The sequence below is a fragment of the Hydra viridissima genome, unplaced genomic scaffold (assembly GCF_058129835.1).
Source record: "Hydra viridissima isolate aposymbiotic clone 2 unplaced genomic scaffold, HvirCarnegie_v1 scaffold_14, whole genome shotgun sequence".
In the NCBI taxonomy this organism is placed as follows: domain Eukaryota; kingdom Metazoa; phylum Cnidaria; class Hydrozoa; order Anthoathecata; family Hydridae; genus Hydra; species Hydra viridissima.
In genome coordinates, this window is record NW_028324313.1 from 9,352,664 (window position 1) to 9,362,500 (window position 9,837).

Genomic DNA, 9,837 nt, shown 5'->3' on the forward strand with positions numbered 1-9,837 from the left:
AATTTTTCGAAATATCATAGCATTTAAATAAAATGTGTTTAATAACAAAAACTTTGTTTTTTCTTTAACTAAAAAATTTTTTAAAAAAAAAGCTTTTATGGCCTGACGGGACATATTGGTCCCACTTCAGTTTCCATAGTAACAGGCACCCTGGTATATTGAAAAAATGTGTATTGTCTATTACTGGACCCTAATTAGTATATTTCAATTGTATATTTTATTAAACACCAGCGTTTTCCTCCCTTAGGCCTTAAAGGGTTAAGCAATTTTATAAATTGAAACAATAAAATAAAATTTATTATTAAAAACTTAAAAAGATTTATTAAGTGTACAAATTTTTAATTCGTTTAATATTTTTTATAACGAGAGAAACATATTTTGTTTTAAAACAAATATCATCATATTGGTTTTTGAAATATCGGCCCACACACTTTTTCCTGGCGGATTCAACTTATAGATGGTTGTTTAGAAGTATAGTCGGAATTCGGACGTTCCAATCGGAATTTAGAGATTTGAGGACATTTTAGGATGTAATAGGCACTTTTTAAGTACCTACTGCTTTCTTACCCCCGAATTTTAATTTTTGAATACCCCTAAATTTATAGTTCTTACACAGTTATCATAGTTATCTTATGGTTTTTTCAAGAGTGCTTGCAGATTTATAAAGAGTAATTTAACAAACATCGATTCTGCTATTTTTGTTTACTCTTTTTTTTTTTCTTGTTTGGCCTTCAGCAAAGGCCGAGAATAAAAACAAATTTACCTTAAGTATATTTATTGATCTAACTAAAGCTTTTTGACACCGTTGATCGTTGCATCTTGTTAGAAAAGTTAAAGTATTATGGGGTAATAAATAAGAACTACATTTGAATTAATAGTTCCCCTACTATTAGAAAACAATATGTTCAAAACTAGGAGTTCAAAATACTTAAAATCCCGTGTGGAATACCACAAGGATCAATAATAGGCCCTCTCTTATTAAACTAAACCCATAATGAGAGACATGAAAATGATGAATGTTTATGAAATAAATATTAATCAACACTTAATTTTAATGCATAAATATACAAATAACCTCTCTCCAGCTAACTTTATTTGTAAGTTTGAAAAAAATATAAATGGAAAGTATTTCTTAAGAACAAATCAATAAAAGTTCTTTTAAATTTTCAATGAAATTAAATAAGTATACAGAGTTTTTGATAAAATTTCGAGGACCAAGAAATGTAATTATTTTCAAAAAAAAAAAAAGCTAATAATAATATAATGATAAAATCTTAAAATCATTAAACACATCAAAGTTTAAAGCTCTCTTTTAGTTATTTATGTATTGGTTAATATATTTTAAATCTTTGAGTTTTTAAATTAGAAATTTAACATCTTACTTATATCTGCAGTCTATTAGAACTTTTTGACAATCTATATTTTTTAAGAAACTCTATGAAAAGATTGAGATGGTATTGCATTACCCATATATTCTTTGTGTCCCGATCTGTTTTTTAAATTGTCTTGTTTATTTATATTGTTTTAACGTGAAACCTTTATCTAACTTATTTTATTCAAAAGCAAAATATATACTACTAAAAACAAAGCAACTTTATATACTATTAAAAAAAATAAAAGGCAAACAAAAAAAAAAGGTTCCTAAACCAGAGAAATCCAACCTTTTTACAGAGCATGCATTATTTTATTTGAGGGCTACAAATTTAATTTTTGAAAAATTAAACTAATTTAAAACATTAATTTTAAAAGGATGATCCCTCTCACAAGAGTAAATCCAAAGGGTTATTCCTCCCCACTCGTTTTTGAATATTTTGTTTTAGAAATCTGTATATTTAACTTAGCACGTTGTTTAAAAACACAAGTAATTTTGGGAGGCTGGTTAAAAGAGGAATGACACTTTAATAAAACTGTGTGGCGCAAATTTTAAATTAAGGGCCTACTCGGTAACAAATTATTGAATCCAAAAATTATCCCTTGATAGATCGTCTGTATCCGACAAATAAAAGAATTTCCCTTGCTTTGATAATTGTTAGTCTGTGCTATTTGGGTTTCTGGCAAATCGTTAGTGTACTATTGGGGGTAAGGCCTGTTTTGAAGAGTTTTTGAGGACTCAAAAACCAAAATACATATATTGATACATAAATGGAAAATTAACATATACAGAAAATTAGATAAATTGTGGTTTATTCAAACATGCGAAACGTCAAATTCAAATAAACATACTTTTACTTTATTATTATTATTACATATTATTCACTACATTTTATTCCACCATTAGCTGTAATTTATTCCTGTGTATTTGGTGACAGAGAAAATAAATGCCAGACACAACTATGAGGCTGTTTATTAATTACGTCAACCCCCCCCCCCCCCTCTCCTGCTCACCAAACTTCAAGAGACACAACATTTGATTACCTCTTACCCTCCAAACACTACGTTACAAACGACTACTAACGCTACTTCAAATTACTTTTTTTTAAGTAAATAAATTTATTAAAAAAAGTAAAAGTGTTGACGTCCACTTTTCTTGACCTACTACTCTCCCCCTTGTCAACAACTGTCAAAGCATTTAAGAATCCTCATCCCCCTATTTTGTTGTAAAGCCCAAATAATAGAAATGACCAGAATCCTACTATATCAGCTATTCTGTGTAAGAAAAAGCTGAAAATCTATAATTACTTTTAAAGCAGGGGACTTGCTTAACCTCTTATCACATTTTATGTTTCTAATTTTTCTAAAAATGTGTGTACACAGCATAAAGTCATCCAGGGTAATCAAAAAAAATTGTTTAATTTTGTCAAAATAACGTTATTCTAACAATAACTTGATTAGACAATTAGTTATAAGATGCACGTTTTTAATAAGAAACGAGTTTATAAGAAACTAGCACTAGAAGCCCCAAAATCTTAAGAAACTTTTAGTGATAAGTTACTTTTGAATAATAAACTTATTTAAGAGTTGGAGGAATTTTTTTTAACTTTTACCTACTTATTACATCAAGATTACACAAAGTTATTATCTACAACGGAGAACAACAGTTTAAATTAAAAGGAGAACAACATTATCTACAACAGAGAACAACAGTTTAAATTAGTATTTCATTTGCATGTGCAATTAAATGGAATTTTACTAAGAAACTTTTAGTACTAAATTTAGAACAAGCTTTAAAATAAGAAACTTTCAAATACTAACCCATTAGCTTGGTTTCTTATAAAAAAAAAAACAACTAAAAAAAAACTTGTAACCTATAACAAATTTTCAAAATTTTGTTAAAATTATTCACAATAGACTTAAAATAATACAATGAATAAAACTGAATACATATTTGAATATTATAATTTAACAAAACGTAAAAAATTTTGTTTATTGAACTACATTAGAATTTATAAATATGTAGAAATTTAAAATATGTTGACCTTTTTCTAGATAACTGATTAGAATTCAGCATTCAGCATCTAACTTATAAAAAAAAAAAACTTAGGAAAATGCTATAGATATCATTATTATTTAGTAGAATTCAGTAACTAAATAACTAAAAAAACTTAGATGCTACTGTTGATAAGGACTGCGAATAATGTTTATCACTTAAGCATCTAATTCATCTGTGCTCATTTTGACTATAAGTGTGATCAAAATAAACAGTCTTAATCTGAAAAGGTTTTGCAGTGGCTTTTGTTTCTAATCCAATCAACAACAACAACAACAAAAAATTTGACTTTTTAACCATTATTTTACAGGGTAACTGTATTTATCTGAAAGATTTTTATTGCTGTAGTACAGTCTGTACATATGATACATTCCAAATGTATCACATCACAAATGTCATTGGTGATGCATGGAATAAACATTTGCAGAGTATTGTACATTAGTAATATATGACAGCAATCTATTATTGAAATCAGCAATCTAATTATTTAAATGTTGTATTTACAAAAATAGCATACAGAAAACATTACTTCCTTTGCTTCAATTGAATTCCTAGATTAACTTCATTTTTAATAACATCATTTTATATAAGCTCATCATAACATGATAAACATTAGGAGTTCAACTAAAAAGTAAAACTATTTGCAACAAATCTTTTGGTGCTTCCCAAATATATCAAGTTTAAGATACAAAGGTTTGATCCAAGGTACTGGTTTACATATCCGAATGTTCATTAAAACATGTTTTATTTTATTGATATGCTAACTAGTGTTGGTCCTTTAGAAGCATCTTGTGAAATTTTTATGACCATAAAAAAGTGTTAAGTCTTTTTTAGAATCAATAAAATCATTTTTGACAGTTTTTTATGTTGAAAAGTTCTGTTAAATATTTCATTCTCTGTTAAATAATCCCATATTTTCAACTGTTGTGATTAATTTGTAACTTTATCAGAATACAAGCTTTATTAAAAAGATTTTCACTATGCCAAATAAACATTGATCGATATAACATGAAATTGTTAATAGAAACTCGTTTTAAAAAGAATCCAGTACATTGAAACTACACTAATGATGTTTGGCAATCAAAGATCACACTTTAAGCTTCACCATTTATTTACCTCTGTAGTCAACAAATAGCTAAGCCGGCTTAGCTATTTGCGTAAAAATCGCAATTTTTGGTACCAATATTAATTTTGGTACCAAAATAAAATCGTTCCTATTTACGGCTCTACCAACCATCAACATTATAATAATAATAGTAATAATAATAATAATAATAATAATAATAATAATAATAATAATAATAATAAAAATAATAATAATAATAATAATAATAATAATAATAATAATAATAATAATAATAATAATAATAATAATACTAGCAAAAAAGCAACCCGTATAACGGGTTATGGACGGTCTGTTAATTTATAGTGGCTGTTTTCCACAATTTAAAGTTGCAAAACCATAACTATTACCCTTTTAGAAAAACGCCTTCAAATTCAAAAATATGCGGAGGTAAAATAATTTACCAATTATTTAACATTATTTGAGTAATTTACAACTGAAATAGATCATATCAGTTAAGGCAGAACCATTTTCTTCGACATTACTAAGTTCAAAACAATACGTTTTTAGTTACTGACACAAAATAATATTACTTCCTCATGCTTTAAATTGACGAAAAAGTAAAGCTAAATTCAGGTTATGTTTTTATAACGTGAACTTTAATAAGATTAATATAAAGCGAACGTAAATTTTACATGAATTAATATTTCTTTGGCATCCCCTTGATACATGTTTCTTTAACAGAGGAAATTGTCGTTAAATGCACACAACTAAATAAATTTATTCAAAATATCTGACCATTTGACTATTGCTATTTATGGCACTTTTCTGACCATTTTTATATCTGGCCTCTTTGTTTCAATAATTTTAAGTAAACGGTTATTTGCTACCATTTACTAAAAATTCCTTTTGTTACTCGAAATTTAATTCTGTTTAATAATTTGACACTAATAAAGGACCTCCCTTCCCCGTTTTTGCCTTAATGGTGGTAAGGAGAATACATTTATCAGTATTAAGAGTTATCAAGTTTAGATGAAGACCTTCTACCAGAATAATAAAATGTAAAACAATGATTTACATGTATAACAATTTTTTCTTTTTAATATATATAAGAATTTTTTCTTTCCTCAAAAGTGTTGCAAATGCAAACTAAGATAATTAACTAGTTTTTCACTTTATAAAATTTAAGTAACTCGATATTTGACAGTTGCGCTAAATTACAATTATAACCTTCCCCCCCCCCCCCCCCCCGTTTAAAAAGATCCCCAAAGTTACGGAAAACAAATAATTAGAAATAAAATAAAGAAGATTATTAAAAATTGAACTTGTATATATTTATGTCATTTTAACTGACAAAAATTTTACAATAAAAGGTAATCAGGTTTTTTTATAAATCGTATAAATGCGTCAATCGTAAATCTTAAAGAAAAAAAAAAAAGAAATTACAATACCATAACAAAAAAAAACAACCAAAAAACCAAAAAAAACCAAAAAAAAAAAAAACACCACATAGAAGCTGAAAGTCGATTTATCTATTTATAGTAACCTATTTTGATATGGCAGTTAATATAAACATCAAAAATTTATTTATAAAATCTATTTCGAAGTACAAAAGGATTAACAATACTAATATATATATAACAAAAAAAATCAAATTAAGATATAAATTTCATTTTTAGCATAATGTTGTCTTGGCTTTAAGTAAATAAATAAAAACAGTAAGTTTCAATAGTGAAACTACCTATCATTCATTTTTAACAATAGACACCAACATGGAGGTGTTAATTGTTAAAAATGAATTTGAACACAAGACATCACAACAATCACACATAACAATAAAATATTTACACTCTTGATCCTAAAATCCAGCGAAAATAACAAATTAAATTAAAATATGAAAGTCAAAATTAGAAAACTAATTTAAAGTTAACTATATTTATTTTTTTAATAAACATATAAATACATAAAGTATATTTGTATTTCATATTCAATATTTGTTATTCAATTACTTCAAACTTAGGACGTTAAAACACCCTAGATTTAAAGATCAAGGTTGCATACTCTCTTATACACATTATGCTAAACATTAACAGACATTGTGTTTCCAGAATAATTAAAAAGGCCACACAACACAACCTAGCTCTAAAGCAGTAACACTGCCTGGCACTAAATGCTGACAAGTCACACCTCTGCTATAAACACATCGCTTGGCTGGCAAAGTTATCAATCATGCTCAACATAATCCCAAGTCACAACACTTTGAAAACATGGAAACAATATAATTTAAACATATATACAACTATAAACAAATATGGTTTTATGTAACACAAATAAACACATTTCATAACAATATTAAATGACAAATATACTTATCAAAAACTATAAAATATATATATATATATATATATTAAAATAATAAATAAATTTATACAAACAAAATGTGCTCACAACTTACAAACAGTAAATTTTCAAAATAAAAATCTTAAGAATATAAATTAAGAGTAAATAACATCTTCCCTGGAAACAGGTAGTGCACCAACAAATACAACTGCAACTTCATTATGTGAAGGGAGACTGATAGCGATTATAGCAATTTATGCTGGAACATCATGATTCCAAAATATTTATAACAAAATCATGAAGTAAACAGCGCTAAAGACAAAAAATCAAATCTTAATATAGTTAGTACAGAAACGTTTAATGTTCAACGCCGTTTCGTCATTAGTTCCTAGGCTTTGAAAGAGCGCGTTTTTCAAATGCACGCGGCCATCGGAGAAATATCTCTTAAGCAAGTTAAAACGTTTTTCCTTTTGAAATTTAATTATTAGTTTAGATATATTACATAAAGAATCAAATTAAGATAAATGATAATCGTTAAGATCATATTATAATTGAATTAAGTATATAAAATAGTTATATATACATTTTTATTAGATAAAGTAGAAAGGATTTAAAATTTTATTAGAAAAAGTAGAAAGGATTTTAATTTTTTAAATGGTTTGTATTTTGTTTGTTTTAGCTTTTCTTTTAGCAGTCTTATTTTTGTTATTTTATTTTTTAGAAGTAAAATAAGGGTATGGATGTTGTTTAAAGTTATTCCAATGCTATTTTCATAAAATGGTTATTACTACTTTGAAATTATTACTACTTTGAAATTTCTGTGATGCTATTAACTATTTTTGTTCTTTTTTAGAAAATTTAAAAAAGTAAATTAAACTTTTGTACCAACACTGACTTGGCATGTCACATGTTGTATGTAAAGGTTAAATTTTGTTATGAGAATTACAGTTCTTATAAAGAAAAAAAAAAGAAGGTAAAGAGTATTGTTTGTAAATATATATTTTGAATCTTTTTAAACTTTCTCACGTCATTTTTAAAATTTTTGAATTCACAAACTTATGTATGTGGTAATAAGTGCTTTATAGATATTTTATCAATGTGTTTTTGTAATAATGCTTTTATAATAATGTAAAGTGTTTTTTTACTGTTTGTGTATGTGTTAATATGTGTTATATAATTGTTTTAAAAATGTGTTTAAATATGTATATAAGGAATACCTTTAACCTTATATACCTATTTCAACACATTTATTGTGTTTATAGTTGGTACATATGTTTATATTATGTTGTTTCTGTGTTTTCAAAGTGCTGTGACTTGATAACATCTACCTGAAAATCAATTAATGCATTTTAGAAAAGGAGCAGAACAAATGGCTTTAGTTCGTGCAGCTGAACGTGATACGCACCTAACGGCATGGTTTAAGTTAAATACTGAAAAAGAAAGAGCACCTTGCTATTCTTATGTAAGTTACCCCGCAAATTAATGCATAATAACAAATACACCGCCGATTAATGAGTTACGCGGCAGCATAGGAAAATCCTCGGTCGGTTATGAAAACACCCAACCGCTTCACCCTTTCATGCACCAATTATTTTTCTGTAACTAACATAACTCATAAAAAAACATGTACAAAATGACAGTGGTGCTATGAAATGTTAAATTAGACTTTTTCTACAGCCTTTTTCAACTCTCATTTATAAAACAATATTGTTTTCAATCGGTTAGAATGCACCATTTGAATTGGGGAAGCTTAGCTTGATTTATTGTTATACAACAACCCAGCACATGAAATGGTTAAAGAAATACCCACCTGCCTAAGTATCCTTAAAAAAAAGTATCCTTAAAAAAAAAAAAAACCCTCTGTCTCTTGAACATAAATGCAAAAATCATTTAAAAAAGCAAATTCATTTTCAAAAACGTTTAAAAAGTGTAAACCACTTATTAAAAGAAGACTTTACAAAATACTTCACTGCTATTTAAAAAATACTACACATCTATTTCAGAAATTCCATACCACACTACAAAATGAATTTCAAAAACATTTGTTTGTTTTCAAGACAGAAGTTTTCATTACAGAAGACGCTGAATCCATTTTAAAAAGATGCACAGTGAAAAATGCCTACTTTTTATTTTTTTCAAAGGCTCGGTCACTTTCAAAAACTGCAGTCCCTTTTAGAAAAAAAAGAAGTCTTTAATTAAGAAGCAAAAGGTCTCTTTAAAAAAGAAATACAAGTTTTCATTTTAAGAATGGTAGATGTGACTTAACCAACAATTTTAACTCACATTTAAAGAAACACATTAAGTCGCTTTAAAATATATAATAAGTCACATTCAAGAAGCTTCATATCACTTTAAAAGGGCTTAAGCCACTTTAAAAGTCTCTTAAATGTCTAGCTCACTCACTCACTCACTCACTCACTCACTGCATGATCAAAGTCTTTTAAAAAGACTATTCATGTTTGAAGAGTGCTATTTCACTTTTGCTATTTCCAAATAAATAAAAAGTTTACATCGCTCTCAAAAAATACAAAGCTGCTTAAGAAGAAAAAGCTAGGTCACTTTTAAAAAAGATAACTTCATTTGTAAAAAGAACATCAAGTCGGTTAAGAGTTCTCTGCTCACCAACACCAAAACAAAAGGCTAAGTCGCTTTAGAATGTAAAACCAACTGCAAACCATTTTAAAAGGGTTAAAAGCCAGTTTAAAAGTCTCACCAGAGATGTCCAGCTCACTGGAACAAAGTCTTTTAAAAAGATTATTCGCATCAGAAAACAGCTAGCTCACTTTCAAAAGTGTTGCTTTAGAAAGAAGCTAGTTCGCTTTTAGAAACAAAAACTTCATTTCTAAGATGAAAATCCATTAAGAGTTGTCTGCAAAACAAAACCAAAAGCTTATTTGATTTAAAGAAACAAAAAACGTTTAAATGGATTCAAATTGAGATTGTGAAGTAGAGCAACTTTAGAAATACAACAAATCACATTTTTAAAATTTTGCCACTTTAAACGCAA